Raw genomic sequence first — 19,410 nt, 5'->3', positions numbered from 1 at the left:
ATGAGGGTTCTAATTTTTCCACATCCTCACCAACACTTGTTATTTTTTTTTTTTTTTTTTGGTTTGGCTTTTATTTTTTTTTTAAATAATAGCCAACCTAGTGAATGTGATGAGGTATCTCATTGTGGCTCTAATTTGCATTTTCTTAATGACTCCTTATGTTGAGTATCTTTTCATGTATTTATTGGCCATGCATACATCTTATTCAGAGAAGAATCTATTCAGATCCTTTGACTGTTTTTTAAATTGTGTTACTTGTCTTTTCTAATTGAGTTGTAAGAATTCTTTGTGTATTCCGGATATAAGGCCCTTACCAAATATAAGACTTGCAAATATCTTCTCCCATTCTGTGGGTTGTCTTTTCACTTTCTTGATGGTGTCATAGCAAGTTTTTACTTTTGATAAAGTCCAGTTTATCTATTTTTCCCTTTTCATTGTTTGCCCTTTTGGTGTCATATTTAAGAATCCTTTGCCAAATCCAATGTCATGAAGATTTACCCCTATGCTTTCTTCTAAGAATTTTATAGTTTTTTTTAAATTAATGTTTATTTGTTTTTGAGAGAGAGAGAGAGAGGATGAGGCAGAGAGAGAGGAAGACATAGAATTCGAAGCAAGCTCCAGGCTCCGAGCTGTCAACACAGAGCCCGACATGGTGCTCGAACTCATAAACTGTGAGATCGTGACCTGGGCCAAAGTTGGACACTTAACTGACTGAGCCACCCAGGCACCCCGAGTTTTTTAGTTTTAATTTTTATGTTCATGCATTTGATCCATTTTGAATTAATATTTTATATAGTGTGAGGTAGGGGTCCAATTTTACCATCATGTGTGTTGATATCCCATTGTCCCAGTACCATCAGCTGAAGTCTGTTCTTTCCCATTGAATTGTCTTGGGTATCCTCCTCCAAATCAATTGGCCATAAATTTGAGGGTTTATTTATAAGCTCTCAATTCTGTTTTCTTAATGCTTGCCATCCATGCACTACTCAAATATTTGTATTTATTTGTTTAAATGCTTGTTTATTTATTTTTAAAGTTTATTTATTTATTTTTGAGAGAGAGAGAGAGATAGAGCATGTGCACAAGCAAGCAGGGGAGGGGCAGAGAGACAGGGAGAGAGAGAATCCCAAGCAGGCTCTGCACTGTCAGCATGGAGCCCGATTCAGGGTTCGAACTCACGAAATGTGAGACCATGACCTGAGCTGAAGTCGAGTCAGATGCTTAACTAACTGAGCCACCTGGGTGCCCCTAATATTCTTATTTTTATGTTAAAGTATAAATGTCTTCTTCTTGACTTGTTGACCCGGGCCAGTGTCATTTCCCTTAGACAACTAGCTACCCTGCATCCAAACAATGCCTACCAACCTCGTACAGTGGCCTTTTAACTTAATGTCCCTCCCTGCCAGCTTCCTCTTATCTGAAGGCCACACTTAAGCGTACTGGCTCCCCACAAACTGAAGTCACCAGGTTTTGGCTCAGAGCTATGATTTACACTTGGCCAAACTGGACTCATGAAGAGCTAAATGAGAACTAGGTAAAAGATAGGAGGATAATATTTTACAGCAGCTCATTTTCCATGGAGCAGGGCAAGTGGGGAAGGAGAGAAGGAGACAGGAGAGAGCAGAAAGGACTAGAAGGTGCTGAGAGAAAGGGAAGGAATAAAGGAAAGTACAATGGGGTGAAGAATTGAGGAAGGGAGCTTATTCAAACTCTTAGCAATCACTTGGTTGAGTGTGCCCATAAGCCAGCATAAGTGCAGAGTGGCCAAAGTGTAGGTTTGGGCAGCAGAGAGACTCATGTCTCCATCCTGGCTCTGTAGGTCAGGGGAACCCACATTGAGAATCACTTGTCCGAACTTTTAAGGGTCAAGAAAACAAAATGTCACCCATTGGCATCTTAAATTCTCAAGTGAAAAGCCTTCAAATAAAGGCTCTGTGACTCAGTCATCCCCAACATAGACACTGTGCACCATTTGAACCTCACTAATATCATCAAAAAGAAAAGTGACTTTAATTATAAATTTCTGGAATGTAAAATACAATCCAGCCCAGTCACCATTATGAAAGTATCTTTCACCTTAAGGTAACCCCTCATTTGCTTCAAAACAAAGAAATCTAGAGTGACATGTAGTAGCACATGCATGCTAAAAACATCAAGTGAGGTTGTCCGTATTACAGAATCATGTTCACTGTCAATGCCAGTGTTACGCTGGAGTCACTGAGAAAAGCTTCTTTATCACCAAACCCTCACAGGAAAGCATACTAATAAAATAATGCTTGCCCATACGAGGAAATTCATAATCTGTTGCCTTCTTGGGAGGGGCTATAAATAGCTCCTTGTAGAACATTTTTCCATAATTAGCTTTTCACTTCAAGTGAACCAGGTGTAATAAATTTCATATCACTAAATTTTCTTCCTGGGCAAAGGACATGGTAGGTTATGTATTTGTTAGTATAGAAACAACTATTCAAACAGCACTGAGCAGGAAGTCAGAGATTTCAAAAAAATGAGACAGAAATGGAAACCACTCTGGAAAACAAACTGAAAATGCCCACGTAAGGTTGATGTGCTCTTACAAACAGACACATGTAAACGCAGTAAATTGCCTCTTCTTCGTTCTTACATGGGACATGAGCTGAGAACAGCCAAAGACAATGGTCACTTCTGTGTCAATCCGGCTGTGTTTCTGCCCTGTGCTTAAAGTGTATTCCTCACACTTGTTGGAGAAACACGTGTCTCCACAGCTTGCCTGTGTGCCTTCATGAATGAGGCTGAGAGCAAACACCTTACAGAGCTGATGTGATTTCTTCCACCCTTGTATGTGCTTTAGCCCTGACTCTACAGTTGCTCTGAAATCCTCTCAGCTAATTGCAGGAGCTGAAAAACCCCTCCCATCCTTCTGGCACATTTACAGCTCACCCACATTTGCATCCCTGGAACCTTCTTTCCCCTGCTCCCAGAACCCTGTACACAAAAGACTTCTCTTCCATTCCAATTTTCTACTTATTTCAGGGCCAGTGTTTCTTCCATGTTGCACAGGCTCACCCGAGATAGCTGTTTATTTAAAGTGAAGTGGTTTAAATACCTCTTTGAAACACTCGCCATTTGAGTTGAGTATTTCCCCAAGAAGACAATCTGGTTCCAGTGAGAAAGGCTAATACCCCCAGCCACTACATTAACCAGAAGGGTGACCAGAGGTATGAGCTTCTTCCCTGGGCAAACCTTCACCAGTCCTACTCTCACAGGCCAAGAGAGGGAGGCTTGACCAGCACCCAAACTTTCCTTTCCCCACAGGAACTGTCTCCCTTTCCCAACCTGCAGCCTAGAGCTGGTCTGAACATAACATATGTTTACAAAAGGACATGCCCGTCCCGCTATCACCAAAGTCCAAACAGAGCCCTTGGAGAGGTGCCAATATGCCAATAACACACATAGTGACCCACTGACTTTATCTCCTTCTATGAATCATCAGGACCAAGTGTTGCTCTTTTGCCAACTCTAACCCTGCATCCTGAAGTGCTGTTTCAAACACTTGGAAGATAGCTGCCTCAAGAGTGGAATAAAGATATTAATAACCGATGTCCTGAGAGGACCAGAGAAAATGGAGACAAGAAGTATTCGGCGATGTTAGCAGCACATGCTGCTTCAGCATCGTTATCCAGCAAGAGCTCATGGACAGTGAATGATGCCTCTGATAAGCTTTGTGTTGGCATCTCACACAGCTGAGTGCTGGATTGGGTGGGAGGGAGCGGGGGCCTGGCAGTCTTCGAGCCAGGATCAGACCCTGCCTGCCACGTATTTGCCAAGTGACTGAGGGCACCTTGAGCCTCTCTCAGTCAGATTCTTTATCTGTTACCTGGAAATCATAAATCACTTTTTTTTTTACAGGGCCTTATGAAGATGAAATGAGGTAATGCAAATACCTGGCACGTAAGCATTAGATAAATGTTACCTTTTAGTACTTGCAAACATGATTTACTAAAATATCATTAAAAAAAAAAAAACCTCTTATCCAGACAATGGAATATTATCCAGGGCTAAAAGGAAATGAGCTCCTAAACCATGAAAAGACATGGAGAAAATTTAACTGCATTTTACTAAGTGAAAGAAGCCAACCTGAAAGCCCACCTACTATGTGATTCTATGACATTCTTCAAAAGGCAAAACTGTGGAGACAGTAAAAAGATCAGTGATTGACATGGTTTAGTGGGGATGGAAGGATGAATAGGTGGAGCGCAGAGGATTTTTAGGGCAGTGAAAAATGCTGTATGATACCATAATGGAAGATGCATGTCACTATACATTTGTCCAAACCTACTGAGGGTTCAACACCAAGCGTGAGCCCTAATGTAAACTATGGACTTTGGGTGATAATGACAGGTCAGTGTAGGTTCACTAATTGGGACAAATGTCCCACTCTGATAGGGGATGTTGATAGTGGGGGAGGCTGGAGAGAGGGAGTCAAGGAATATATGGGAACTTAGTACTTACTGATGAATTTTGTTGTGAACCTCAAACTTCTCTAAAAAATGAAGACTATTTTTTTAAAGATTCTCTTTAGAAGAGAAATGAATAGGATCTAAAATCAAAATTTATTATTAGAGAAAATGCACATGAAGGGACTTCCTCTACAGACTTAACTATAAGGAAAGATCATGCTCAAGTGCCCATATCACCAGTAGTCTTACCATCTCTTCTTGGGATGTGTGTGTGTGTGTGTGTGTGTGTGTGTGTGTGTGAGTGTGTGTGTGTGTGTGTTTTGCGTGTTTGCATGCATGCACATACACATGTATGATTTCCTCCCGTGGTCCTCAGAGGCAATGCAATTAACTGGCGGCAATTGGCTGAAGCTTTGGAGCTTTGTCACCTCCAGACTCCTCCAGCCCAGATTTCCTCCCTGGGTCCTCCACACCAGTTTTGTAAGGAAATCTTACTTCATTCTTGAGTTTGCCAACTACATGATCTAATAGGCACAGGTGCCAAGTCTTCACTCTACCAGGCGGGCTGCACAAGGCCTTGATTGTCTCCTGGTAGCATCCTCAGGCCCACAAGAGAGCCTGCTGCAGTGAATGAATCACCACTCTGCACTTTTCTATTGCTGTGAAGCTTCTGCAAACCAAAGTGTTTGAATTCTAACCCTGACATTTCCATTGCAAAGTGTATATTCTTGAATCTTTCTGCTATGGGTGCCCATCATTGAGTCTCTGATGATTGGGCTCTGAGGCCTCTTCATCTTTACACTGACCTCACTTTCCCTTCTGCCTTGGCTGCTTCCGTTTCCTTCCCTTAGCATGATGTGATTCTACATAATGCCACATAGTATTGTGTTTTCTTTTTCTTTTTAATTGTAGAGTGAAATCTGCTACTCAGAGATAAGAATCCATAAAGGGACTTCTGGACACCCATTTAAAAAAGAAGGCCCTCTATCATATGATTATTCAGAAAAACTGTGGTGATGTCATCTGGCATAGAACTCTGGCCTTATTGTCTACCCTAAAGTTTCTGTTGAATTTACTGACTATCCATACCTAACGTGGGCCCCAAGCCTTGAGCTGGTGCTATTATTATTGTAATAGCCCACGCATTCTTGCCTGTATGTAGCAGCACATATGGACACCTATAGTGTACATATTTTGAGAATTTAATTGGATAAATGTTTTAAATTAGGGTAGGCCCCAGATTCAACTTCCATGATGGAAAAGAACATCCAATTAGATTGCAAAAACTGAATTGTTTCGCTGATCTTCAAAGATTGATATAATTGCAATTTAAAAATTTGATCTCCCTCCCCATAAAGTTTGATTCTTTGAGACTTATCTGAGGTTCCTGGATACACTATTGCAACATTCAATGAAGCCATGTTCTTTTAAAGAACTAACTGCATCAGACTTGAGAATTTCCCCAAATTGGCAATGCAGTTTTGAGTGGTTCTTTTACTCCATGCTGCCCCTCTTGAACAATGTATAGATTATGATCTAGTTTGACTTGATATCTAGTTGATGGAAAGTCCTGGTATCAGTGTCATCTCCTCTAAGAAGCCCATCCTGATTCCTTCCTTTGAATACACAGGGCATTTTGTCTTCTGCCATTAGCCTTATTTGGCCTCATCTTTTTTTTTTTTTTTAATGTTTATTTATTTTTGAAAGAGAGAGAAACAGAGACAGAGACAGAGAGAGACAGAGTGCAAATGGGGGAGGGGCAGAGGGAGGGAGACACAGAATGTGTAGCAGTCTCCAGCCCCTGACACAGGGCTCAAACTCACTAACTGCAAGATCATGACCTAAGCTTAAGTCGAATGCCTAACTGATTGAGGCACCTAGGCGCCCCTGGCCTCATCTTTATCCTGGCCTCTACCCTGTAAATACTTCTTGTACAGAAACTGCTGTAAAGTTTCCCTTGATCCCTCACAGGCCAAGTCCAGCCTGATTCATGCAAGCTGTCAACAAATGCCGATAAAAGGAACTGAACAGTCAAATGCATAGAATGAATTGCAGGTAAACTTTCCTCTTTGATTCTCTATGTTTTGGGGGAAGGGCACATTCTTCTGAGGACACTGTGCTCTAGTCCTGATTGGGTTCTGTGCTGCAGACTCCACTTCCCATTATGGTCAGACAGATGTCCTAACCAGTCGGATTAATACTAGGAGATGAGATGGAGTCTGGAATGAGTGCAACAACTACATACACATCATCTCCACAATTAAAAGGCAGAAACCACACATTTGGTAGGATACCTTACTGGGCAACAGGTAAAAACAGACCATAGCAAACACATTTGTTGCACTGCAGAATTATTTGATGCATTATTACTGTAGTTCATTTGTTTCCTAAAAGATCATTTAAGGATTGTTCAACTAGTTCCCAAAAGGGAGGAGGAGGGAGTTGGAATCTCTTTCAAAGCAAGAAAGGAAGGGAGGTGGCTTTAAAGTCTGCATTGAATCAGCTTAAAAGCACATAATTTTATCCTTTAGTAGATATTAGTCAGGCCCATGCTTTAAAGGCAGGGCAAAACCTACTTGCGTGAAGAAAAAAAAGCAAATCAATCAATCAATCAATCAAAAAAATTGTTTTCTTTTTTCAAAACCGTAATGTGCCAAATGCCTCCTCCTCCTTGAAAAGCCCTCCAAGTTAGAAGCAAGCCTAAGAAAAACGGCTTCTCTTAGGATGCTCAAAGTTCCTTGCAGCTGATTATTTTTCAGGAGGAGAATTAGACAAAAATAATACAAGTGGGAAATAAAGAGAGTGACCTACTTTACAGGGGGGAAAAAGGAGCTCTGTGTGAGCGTTTTGATCTAATTGACGGTGTGGGGTTGCATGCCCAAATAAGGCGCTGTTGGTCGAGTCTGCGCGGGAGAGGGCCTATCTCGAACTCGAGCCTAGGAGAGGATAAAACAAGGGCCCTGGAACTGGTGGGCAGGGAACCCCAGTACACTGGACCGACTGGTGTTCAGAGGAAGTTCCCTAGGAGATTCCTTCTGGCCACAAAACCAAGTATGATAGAAAAGGACCGGTAGGGGCGCCTTTCTTTTCAAGGGCTACTTGCTGGAATGTGCGAGGGACCGAGGGACATCTGAAAAAGCCTGCTGGGTGCACAGCACCGCGCCAGGCGCTGTACTTCGGTGATGTTAGGGAAGAGGTGACTTCCCGGGGCTAGTGGGCCTCTCCCCTCCTTTGGTTTCTCCCCCCGGGGGCGTCTATACCACGCCGCGGAGGGAGGTCTGCGAGCCCAGAGGAACCTGGTCACTGTTCCAGGCCTCATCGAGGCACAGGATCTCCCCTTTTCACCCAACGCTGTCTCGGGGCCCCGCAGAGTATCAAACCACAGCTCCTGGCTCCGGGGACTATTTATGTGCATCTGTCTCTATTGGGCGTTTGCTGCGGGAGCCTCGGTGAAAGCCTCCCTGTTTTCTCGCGCGCGCGCCGCTCCAGCTTCTCCTTTTCTTGGATTCTCGCCTGTCTCCTCCCACAGAGGGAAAAAAAAAAAGGTCACGTATGTTTGGAAAAATATGTAGGTCAGTGGAACATTTCCTGCACTGGTGCAAAAGGAGAGGAGGGCAGGGAGGGAGGGGAGGGAGAGGCAGAGCCGAGCTCCGAGGGCGCGCTCCTGGCCACAGCCCCCTACCCCACGTGCCTCTGCGGGGGGAGAGGGGGTGCTGCAATTAGCCGTTCCTTTCCATCCTTGACCCATTTTCCAGACCGGCTATGTTAGCCTTGGAAGCGACACCGATTATTTCTCCCCAGCAGGCGCTGCAGTCCTCCCTAGAACAGCACTCTCCAGCTTCTCCCCCAACCCCAGTGTCCAACTGCCCCCTCCCTCCCCGCCCCGCCGCCAACGCTCATTGAGAAATCGCAGTGGTCCGCTCGCGGAGACGCGCCCTGTGCCCGGGCTCTGGCTCCGCGCTCAGACCTGCCCCGCAAGGACGGTGTGGAGGGGACGACAGTCGTGTGCTCGTCCCCCTTTCCCCCCAACGCACGGGACAGCGGGGTGGCAGCGGGCTTGGCGAGGGTCTACACTAGGCAGGAAGGGAAGATTGCTTGCCACCCCCAGCGACAACTTTAACGGGACTTCAGCTGGCAGCCCCGCGTCCGCCTATCTCCCCTCTCGACCAGTTCACTTCTAAGCACACACACCCCCACCGCGCGCTCAGTTCCGACCCCGCGCCCCAGGCCGGACTTCGCCGCGCGTCCCTGGCAGCCCAGAAGGGGCGGGGGCGGCCTCGGGCGCGCGGGTGTCTAGGCCGCCCAGAGGAGCTGGGGGTCCGGGGGTCGCAGGATGCGTATCCCAGGCTGGGTCGGGGCCAAGGCCCGGGTGCGGCCAGAAGAGACCCGGCAGCAGGAGCGGAGGGAAGGAGGAGGAGGCGAGGGTGGAGGAGGAGGAGAGAGGAGGAGGGAGGAGGGAGAAGGGAGGGGGAGGAGGAAGAGGCGACGGCAGCTCTCCCCACCGGCTCTACGTGCGGAAGAGTTTGCCGCGCGAGCAGCCGGCCTCCTGCAGGAGCCGAGGGACCCGCGCGACGGCGGCCAGGGAGCAGCGGCCGCGTAGCTCGGAGACCCGCAGCCGCGGTGGCGGCGGCGGCGGCGGCAGCGAGAGCAGCGCCTCCCGCCGCCGCCCGGGAGGAGCTCGCCGCGCCCGCTCGCCGCCTCGGCTCCCAGCGGCGGCGGCGGCGGCGGCGGCGGCGGGAGGCGCGTCTCCCCGGCCCAGTCCGCGCCCGGCCCCGCGGGGTCGCCCCGGCCAGCTCCGAGGTAAGGGGCCGCGCCCGGGGACGCAGGGAACCCGGGTTGGAAGTCCGTGAGCGCGGGGTCGCGGGACTCGGTCACCTGCTAGTCGGCGCGGTGAACGCGCGGGGCGGGGAGGGGCGCTCCGACACGGGGCTGCGCGGCGCGGGGGTCAGGGGCGTAGAATGTTGGGGCCCCACCCCCACCCCGGGTCCCGCCGCCCGGGACACCGCGTCTTGCAGGACTGCAGCGGCGGCCGGGCTGGTGTGCTCCGTGTGCCTCTCGCCATAGGAAGCAGAGGACGAGGCACCCCGAACCTCAGGATTTGGGGGAGCTCAGAGGATACTGTCAGGGTGGGTAGAAGCCGTGCCCAGGTAGCAGCCTGGAGGCTTGCCCAGTGGCCTCTCTGGGCCCCACTGCGCGCCTTCGCGAAGAGTGGGGAGCCGGGTAGCCCTGGAGGGTGCGGCGTGCGCGCCCCGGGCTCGCGATCTCTCTGGGTCCCTAGGTCGGAATTGTTTCCGGGCCCGATTGGGTACCTAGTCTGCCCCAGCATGTTTAGAGAGCGTCTCCTTGCCATTGCTTCCCAGGTTAGATGCCGTCGAGTTGATTTGATAGGTGTGCCCCCTCCCCGGGCCGAGGAGGAAGACACACCTTTGACCTTTCTATAGAGCTGCTCAGGGTCGTTAACCAGAGGGTAGGGACAGGTGCCAAGGTGCTAAATTAAAAACTAACCCGCTCCTCTGCCTGCCACTCCTTAACTGCTCAAGGTAAGAAAGTTTGTTTTCAGCCTTGTGATTCATAAATAATTAGTAACCAGTTTCGTAGATTAAGCAAGATGGAAACCTTAAAAATACATACGCACTTCCAGAAAGTCTAAAAACTCCCAAGGTTGTATCCGGGAGTCTTTAGTTCAGGAAGTTAAAAGCCTCGGGACTCAACAGGTGTTCAGAAGGGGTCCGAGAGGGGAGAGCTCTGCGTGTTTGTCTTTAGTACATGCTCCTTTGGTATCGTGCCCCAAATTCGTTGAATTTGTTGGCTTGTTTCTTTACAGGTATTGAGTAGTTATTAACTTAAATAGCAAAGATGAACTCATCATTTATGACCATTTAGAACCCAAACCTTCTTTTCCTTAATAGGAGGGTTCTCCCCGTTTGGACTTGCCAGATAATTAGCTTTAAAGCAGTTCCTGGCAAGGTGCACTCTGTCCACGAACCTCTAACACTAACTTAGTGCCTGACCAGTGAATTGACTAACTAATTATGGCTTGCATTAAAGCACAACTGCCCTTCTTGGGTGGGAGGCGCCGGTTCTAAATTCAAGGGCAAGTTCTAGCTCTTTCTATCACAAAGATTTCCTTAACGGGAGTGTTTGGCAAAAATAATCCCAAAATGTCTTTTAAAATAACCATAGAATAAATGAAATGTTTAAAAGCGTTATTCTGACCAGGGCCACTATTTTGCAAAAGAGAAAAAAAAATCTCTGTTTCATTACACAGCTAACCCAGGACCCATAGAAGTATTGGCATTTCTCAGCAGTCTACTTAAAGATTTAGTTAAAAATAAAGTGTGCAACATAAAGACATTCAATAATTGTCTTCCATCTCCCAGAGAGATGCGGAGTGTGGCTTAAAACAATCGTAAATGTGCTGCTTTTAGCCATATTCTTCTTGGAAATCGATGCCTCTATTTATTTGCTGATCTGTCCCACTGTGCACGATCATAGAATTGGTTTTATTCCTACTATTCCCCAGAGTGACTCCTGCGGAGGTGAGAGAAGGGACTACATTCTAGAGGAAATATGTTATTAATAAAACGTTACCCCCCAAAGAGTTAACTATGCCAAGAAAAGAACCAAGTGAGGTTTTACTAATTAGTGTGATGAAATAAATTCCCTGATATGATGACAGTGTTCAGATGGTGACTAAAAACTTCATCTTTATGTAGAAAATAACAATTGTTTTTTAAGCTTCTTTGGTCCTTTTTGGAGTTTGGGTCCTTTTTAGTGTTTCTGGATGTTTAATAATGAAAACTCTAAAGATAACAAAAATGGTATAAAAAAATTACATCATCTGATGTATATCATTATGAAGTTGAATTTATCCCAGTTTTTAAACAATCTTTCTTAATTCTTGGTGATCTTTATAGGTGGCTCTTAACCCTGCCACTTGTTTTCAGATTGTAAATTCAAAATTAGTGATTTGTTCAGATGACAATAATAATGCCTGCATATCGCCATCTGTATATGTTAATTTTTTCAAAGTCTTGCTCTTGAGCCTGAAGGACCGAAAGGGCTAAGTCCTTTTTCTTCCTTTTTAAAACAAGTAGCTATCTTGTTCTTCACGTGAAAAGTCAGTTTTTCCATTGTGATCTGGACACTGATTGTCCCATGCTGGTCCCATGTAAGCGGTGACATCTCTTTCCCAAGAGAGGTCAAATTACAAGGTGTTGAAAATAGCCCAGTGACTCAGTATTCTTGGCTGCTGTACACCAACGGTTTAATTGGCTGCATCAGAGAAGCATCTAATTGAGTTTCACATTTAAATAGTGGCAATGATACTTGATGCATTGTTTGCTTACACAAATGTTTAATTAGCATGTTCCTGATCTTCATTCTATTTGTAGCAAAGATGGGAGGTCAGGGACTGCTCATTCATATTCCCTGCAGCATCTCATCCCTATGAGGCCTTGTTCATAATAGATGCTCAATAAAGAGGTGTAGGAAATGAGCTGAACCACTGATGAGAGTTATCCAGAGGTTAGAAATTTGTGAGTGCTAATAGGATACTTAACTAGGAGTAACTCTAGTTTAAATCTGATGATGATCAGTAGTACCTGAGAGCACTGAATAAACAATTGCTAAATGTGAACACTTGTTTTAAAAGGGGAATTTTTTTTGAATTCTCTGGCAATGGGGACCACTTGGCATTGCAAACAAAGTAATCTCTTAGGTAAAGTTCCCCCAAAGATCACTTGAACTTCTGCGGGTCCTAAAACAATGTGTGGTTTCCATTTGATGATTCAGAATAGAAAGGAGAGAGCTTAACTTCTACACTGGTGTGAGAAAAACAGTGTATTAAAGAGGGTGGGAGGTGTCAAGGATCACGCCTCAAACTTCATAGTGCGTGCAGTTTCCTGGGGACCTTGTTAGTACATGCTAACCCAGCACATCTGGGTCGGGACCCAAGATGCTGCATTTCTCACAAGCTACCATGCACTCTTGATGCTGTTGAAACACCAGCAAAGTTCTGGAATATACTTAATTCAGTTCAGCATATGTTTACTGAACATCTACTACATGGTAGGCCCAGGCAATGGAAAAATAAAGAACGTGGGTCCTCTCTGCCCTCTCATCAAGCAGCTGACTAGATGAGGAAGAGAGAAGGATTCTTTCTAGACCAAAAATGAGGTCCTGGACCAGAGAATGGGCCCAGAAAAGGGGGTTTTCTGATAGGGCTTCTACTTTGCTGACCTTGACCTCTATCTAGTCTTCTTGGAATGGAAAGCTTTGTGATCTGGCAGAAAATAACCTGCAAATGTTGAAATCAGACAGACCTGGGATAGCCTCCCTGCTCAGCTATCGTGTGACCTGGAGCAACCTTTTTTAACCTCTTTGAGCCTCAGTGTCCTGGTCAGAAAAAGGGTGGGAATAATGCTTCGCTGGTCAGGTTGCTAGGATTACCAGAATGATTGCTTTCATTACTGTCAGTGGGAAAGGGGGGGCTGGTAGGCAAGAGAAAGGAGAGGTTCCTAAAATATTTTTCTATGTAGTTCACCAATTAGAGATTCGATTTGGTCAACCAGCAAACCCCAGGCAAGCAGTAGAGAACCAGGCTAGGGCTGGAGGGTGGGCAGCTGTGGAAGTTAATCAGAGGCAAAACGGAATTATCAGGAGCACGCACATCTCCACTCTTCTCCTGCAGTGCCCTGGCTTCTGGTTAGCCTTGGTGACACCCTGCTAGCAATATATTTACCTGAGGGTGTTCCTGGAGCCTAGCCTTTAGGTTCCAGTGATCAAGACCAACTGGTGTTTGTACAGTCAGGCACTCCTTTAAAAATCTGATTCAGAGGGAAGGGCAAGTGCCTCCCCTCTTTGAGGGGCACTGGTGCATTCCCTGGCAAAGCACTTTTAAGGAAGGATTAAGCCATGAGCAGACTTGCAGTGGGGGGGGGGGGGGGGGAGAGAATGAGAATGAGAGGGAGAGAGAGGGAGGGAGAGGGAGAGACCTTTCCCATTTAGCTGAGTTAGCTGAAATTAGTGCAGGGTGTGTCCGAGTGCATCAGGCAGATGTTTTATACTTTAGGCTATGAGATGATTGTTTCCTCTTGACATCCAGGGAAGATGGATATTCCAAGGCAGTGATCTCTATCACTCTGATCTTAGGAGGGGTAATCTGGGTGGCCCTCAAAATACTTCAACATTGCTCTACTTTTATATATATATATATAATATATAAGATATATACAATATGTAAGATATATACTATGTAAGATATATATAATATATAGGATATATGTAGTATATGTATTAGAGTTCCATTTATTATTTGCAAAGGAGATTTTACTGCTATCATTCCAGCTCCATGCCTCCCCACCTAAAATAAACCTTGAAAACCAAGTTGTAAGAGAATGCCAATGGCCTTTTGATGTGTGGGGGGAGGAAAAGCAGAGGAATGACTGGAGCCAAGGCAGTCCTGGGGGTGGGGTAGAGGGGTAACAAGGAGGGAAAGGAGGGCAGCAAGCATCTGAGCACCCAGAATGGAGGTTAGAGCAGTGGCAGGGGCAGAGGGTGGGAGGTAGGAGCCAGGGACCCAACTTTGTAGACTCTGCTGCTGTGCAGAAAGCTGTGGAGGATTATGCCCCTGGGTCTTTGAAAATCATCCAGGCTTCCAGTAGACACAAGCCCATCTAAAGGAAGGTAAGGGGTGCCTGGGTGGCTCATTTGGTTAACCATTGGACTCTTGATTTCCACTCAGGTCATGATTTCACAGTTTGTGGATTCAAGTCCTGCATCAGGCTCTGCACTGACAGTGCTGAGCCTGCTTGGGAATCCTATCTCTTGCTCTCTCTGCTTCTCTGCCCCTTGCATGTCTGCTCTCTCTCTCAAAATAAATAAACTTTAGGGGTGCCTGCATGGCTCAGTTGGTTAAGTGTCCAACTTTGGCTCAGGTCATGATCTCATAGTTTGTGAGTTTGAGCCCCACGTAGGGCTGTGTGCTGACAACTCGGAGACGGGAACCTGCTTCGGATTCTGTGTCTCTGTCTCTCTCTATCTCTCTTTCTCAAAAATAAACATTAAAAATAAGTAAAGAAACTTTAAAAAAAGAAAAGTAAGGTGAATGACAGAGCTAAGCAGCATTATTCTTCCAGCCTCTTCTGAACCAAAAATGGTAGTGCACAATTTCATGAAGAATATTTGTGCCCCTTGATCATCAAGATAGGGAGGAGAATGTGTTTAAATTATCATTTTTATGTCATAAAAGTATATTTAATTTTTGGAAATCCTAGAAAAGAGTGAAGAAGATGGAGATTACCTGCAACCTCAAAGTGTATTTCCTTTCAGTCTTTTTTTTCTATACATTAAATTTTTTTAATGTTAGATATTTTAAAAATATGTATGAATAATCTCATAAAAATTTCAAATAATCCAGGACCATTTCTAGTAAAAAGATGACCTTCACAGTCTGTGTCCTATGTTAAGTGTCATTCCCCTTTTTCTGCCTAGCAGAAACCTGGTTTTGCTCCTGAGTCTACCCTCCCTGGTCCATATGTCTCAGGAGTAAATCCTGATTGGCCAAAGCTACCCAAGTGAGCCTACCATTCTTGCCAGTGATTGGCTCAGCACAAGCATGTGGACTTTGTCCTGGCCAATGAAGCATGAGGGTGGGTTACTGGCCCTTCAAATCAGGCAAGGAGGGAAGCAGCCCTTTTCTTCTGGATATGCAATGCCTGTAAGTGGGGCAACCATCAGCCCCCAGAGCAGGCTAGGCCAGGTCCCAGCTGACCTGCCAAAGAATGCAAAGGTGAAGAATTGGACTCCATGGTGCCCTTAGCCTTCTGAATTACCCAACGAGGAGTCTCTGCTTTGCGATGTTTGGGAGATCCTGAAACTGTCCTGACCATGTAAAGCAGGTCAAGTTAGGTTTTTGTTAGTTGTAGCCAGAAGCATCCTAACCGATGCACCACATACCTCTCCACCCTTCTCAGGAGATGAACTCGGGGGTGTAGTCTGCTAGTCATTTTCCGGTGCATTTACATATATACCCATATATGTATGTCTTCTTTTTAAACAGAACTTATCCCATGACTTTTATGTAGCGACTTTTTTTGGCATGAGAATTTTTTGGGTCATTTCTTATATCTACTTCATTCTTTTTAAAGGCTACATAGTCATACCGAGGAGTACGGCCGACACATAATTTAACTCGTTGTTAAACACTTACTGTGCTTTGTTTCCACTTCTTTACTATTACATTCCATGTTGTCTTAACTTCCTTATCTGTATATCTTCGGGTACATTCCAAGTTTTTCTAAGTCAAGGGGTTACTAGGAGGGGATTCCTGAGTAGAGGGGCGCATCTGTTGGAAATATGGATAGATGCTGCCAAGTGGATGACTCAAATAGCTGTATCCATGCCCTTTCCCACCCACCCACCCATGTCTTAACCAACACCACACATTACCAGTCTCTTGAATTTGTTTTATGCATTTTCCCATGCTTGACGTAATGCTGGTTTTCTATTCTGGTTGCTTGCCTTAATCTGAGCATAGGCATTTCCCCATGTCATTAAATATTCCATGCAAATATAATTTTAATGGCTGCATGATAGTTCATGATAGTCATTTTTGAAGTATTCCAGTGGTTTGTGAGGACACAAAAGAGAATAGTGGAAGTTGAGGCTTTCCATAAAAACTAAGGAGACCTGATCAACCTTGCAGTCATCTCAAAAGAGCCCTGAAAATGGTATTAGGAGACATACCCCTTCAGTGATCTGTTTCCAAGAAAACTCTTGAGGAGATGGCTTTCCATCAGACAGCAGGCTGCCTCAAGCATTTCTAAGAAGCTTTACTGTTTCTGGGATCAAAGGGTTTACACCCTGACCGACATTCTTTCTCTGAATGTACAGGAGTCACTTAAACAAATACTTTGTGCCTGACGCATAGCTGAAATGTGAGTTTTTTGTAGTCTTTGAAATTTTCCGCTTCTGCCAGGGAAGACAGGAAAGCAAATGGGATAGATGAAATTCATAAAAGATGTTCATCATGTTTTTTCCTCTTCTTAATTCAGAGAGGAAAATCTAATGTTTCCAGGAAGTTCCTGGGGATGGGACAATTCCATTTCCAGTCTGGGTCCTCTTTATAGGCCTACAGTGCTTTGGGGAGCAGTTCAGATTTGTCTTTAGTGCTTAGAAAAGTCCAGTATTTTTTCAATTTCAGAACTAGATAGCTTCAATTTTCCACTGTTCCGTTTCACAAGATTAAGGCCTATTTGGAAATAGGCAGCAGGATAGATGTACACAGTGCAGTGTGAGTGTTCAGCCTGCCTGCTGATGCTGTGAGGGAGGTGGGTGGGCATTGCTTTGTAGCGGGAGAAGAGTTTTGGAGGATGTGGGTTTGCGGGGCAGGGAGGAGCCCATCCAAATGGGGTGTTTGCCGCATCAGCGCTTCCCTTCATGCCGTCAATGAAAGACACAGCCTGCAGTCAGTCATCACTCACTACATGAGATGCCTGGTTTTCTGCAGATGGTGATCTAATAAAACTGAGGAAAACTTTAAAATCCCAGTTTTGGTGTGTGTTTGTGGTTGGAGTGGGGGCAGGCGTGTTAGGTGGAATGGTACCAAGAACGATTGCTGTATAGCTCTGGAATATCCGTTCATCTTAAGACCCAAAACAGAGATCGTTGCTGAGCTCGCCAAGGCTTTAATGGTCGGGGAGGATTTTATTTTTATGGCTTCGCCTCCCTTCCCCTTCACAGCGGTTGTTGGAGAGAGAGATGCATTCACAGCAGATTTGCGTGGCAGTTTTGAAGAGGTTTTATGATCTCTCGAGTTACAGAACTTGTTTCTATTTCCAATCATAATGCAGTCCTTGGCTGGTAATAATCTCTAGGATTTCTGGCTCAGGACAAACTGATTTCATGTGAGGTAAGGAAGCTTCTTGCGTTGGAGCTGCTTCTGGGGCTTTCCCTCAATGCTTCCACTCTTGGCCTCTGTCTCTCAGTTCCCTATCCTGGATGGCCGGGTGGTCTCATCCCATGTGGTCCTGGGATCATGGGAGCACTTGCCACACTTGTTATGGAAGCACTTCCGGAATTGATGGTTCGCTTAGCACACACCGTGTTTACTAAGTGGAGCTGGGGTGACGGTGGGGGACACAGCTCATAAAAGACCTCCACCCCTGGACTGTCTTCTGTACTTATATCTGATCAAGAAAGGCACTGCTTGAGATTGTGTCTGAAGAAGCCCAGTACCCCTCGATTTAGAGTTATACACGGCCTCGATGGAAACAGTGCCCTCCCCTGCATTACACATCCCATTCTCAACTTCCACCTTCTTTGCTGTCATTCACCACTCTCCCCACGCCCCACCCCCTTCCCCAAGCAAGCAGACTCTTAGCTCCTGGCCCCCCTTGTCCCTCACTCACTCTCTAGTGAGCCATGGGGTACTCCCTGGCAGGGCCCCCAGCTGCTACTCTCTGTCAGTCCGGTCTTGGACACAGCCACCAACATCACCGCCCCTGTCCATACGTGTGTGTGTCATCCTGGGCCTGGGCTCAGGCTGGGTTCGTGAGCCCCCCCAGGATGCCCAGCACCTCATAGGAGGAGGGTGGGTAGGTGTGCAAAGTGTGCTGTGGACAGGGTGAGGGAAGAACCTGTACTGGCTCCTGACTGCCACACACGACAGATGTGACCCACTCAATAGCGTCTAAGGAAACATGACAGCGCCCTGCTCCTTCCATGGGGCCTCAGAGCAATCCATGTCTGCCTCCCCACCTGGGGGCAACTCCTCAGTCACCCTGGCCCCTAAGTTCTTTGGAAACCTGCTCCACACACTCACCAGGGCAGTTTCCTGGCTGTTCCTGCCCTGGCACTTGTTTGCTCTTGCTTGGCCAGGGCCTGTTGCGCTGGCCACACAACTTCAGGGGCACCATTCATTCTCCCTTGTGCCGTGAAAATAGCCATGCTTAGCAGCCAGTGTGGCTCCAGTGTGCGCCACATTTGTTTGGATTCCTGCTGTTTGGTGTATGTGGAGTTACGAGGTGGGAAGAGTCTGTTACTCTTCCCACTGTACGGTGGGTTTCTTCTCTCTTTTGTCTCTCCATGGCTGGGCTAGTGGCATTCTCTAAGCACGTGATGAGACTGTTCCAGCTAACCTGCTCCAGAGACCTGCACTGGCCCCTTACTGGCTGAGACCTGGGAAATAATGGGGGTGCCTAACGAAAAAGACATCATGCTTCAGATTTTTTTAAATGTCTATTTATTTTTGAGAGAGTTTAAGTGGGGGTGGGTTGGGGAGAGGGGCAGAAAGAGAGAGGGACAGAGGATCTGAAGTGGCACCTGCGCTGAAAGCAGTGAGCCCAATGCGGGGCTCGAACTCATGACCTCGAGATCATGGCCTGAGCTGAGTCGGAGGCTCAACTGACTGAGCCACCCAGGTGCCCCACCCTTAAATTTTTAAAAGAAGAATAGTTCCTTTTGTGTTCCCCGTTTCTGTGAAGTTGTGCTGTGTTGGCGTGAGTTGGCTGTTCCCAGTTGCCAGCTGTTTAACCCCTGTGTACAAAATCTCCTGTTTCCTTTTTGCTGTGTGTCTAAGTATGTATGTAGCTCTATTAAGCACCAGAGTCTCATTTCCTAGTTTGTGCCACTTGGGGTAGTATCATTAGGATGAACCTACTTGAGGCTGTGTTTGTGTTTTCTGGCAGGTTGGGTTTGACAGCTCTTGTGTGTATTGCAGCCTGTTTATAGGAGATACCTATAAAAACATTCAGCCTTTTCCTTGGCTATGGCAGTGTTGACCTATGACCTGACTTTAAATCAGAGCATGTGAGTGGCCATCGCCATGGAGGCGGGCAGCATTTTAAATGGTTTGATGAATGCAGCTTGTGGCCCGTAGCAGGAAGCCTTGGCAGCCTGACATGGTCACTGTGGCCAAGTGAACTTGGCAAGTCACAGACACCCCAAAACAGAGCCTCTTCATCCATAA

The 19,410-nt window shown here is 46.2% G+C and overlaps 1 protein-coding gene across 2 annotated transcripts in view; it reads left to right on the top strand.

The window, feature by feature from the left end:
• The first annotated feature begins 9,179 nt into the window (after window positions 1-9,179).
• The window catches only part of NPAS2 (neuronal PAS domain protein 2), a 158,702-nt gene continuing 148,471 nt past the window's right edge, over window positions 9,180-19,410 (top strand). The window contains exon 1 of one of the 2 annotated variants that reach the window (XM_047852355.1): window positions 9,180-9,239. The gene's annotated coding sequence lies outside the window, so the exon portion shown is untranslated. Of the gene's footprint in view, window positions 9,240-9,560; window positions 9,980-19,410 lie in introns of those variants that run through there. The other variant, XM_047852354.1, reaches the window with a different exon arrangement.

Source organism: Prionailurus viverrinus, chromosome A3 (assembly GCF_022837055.1).
Source record: "Prionailurus viverrinus isolate Anna chromosome A3, UM_Priviv_1.0, whole genome shotgun sequence".
In the NCBI taxonomy this organism is placed as follows: domain Eukaryota; kingdom Metazoa; phylum Chordata; class Mammalia; order Carnivora; family Felidae; genus Prionailurus; species Prionailurus viverrinus.
This window is presented reverse-complemented; position numbering and strand designations above follow the sequence as displayed.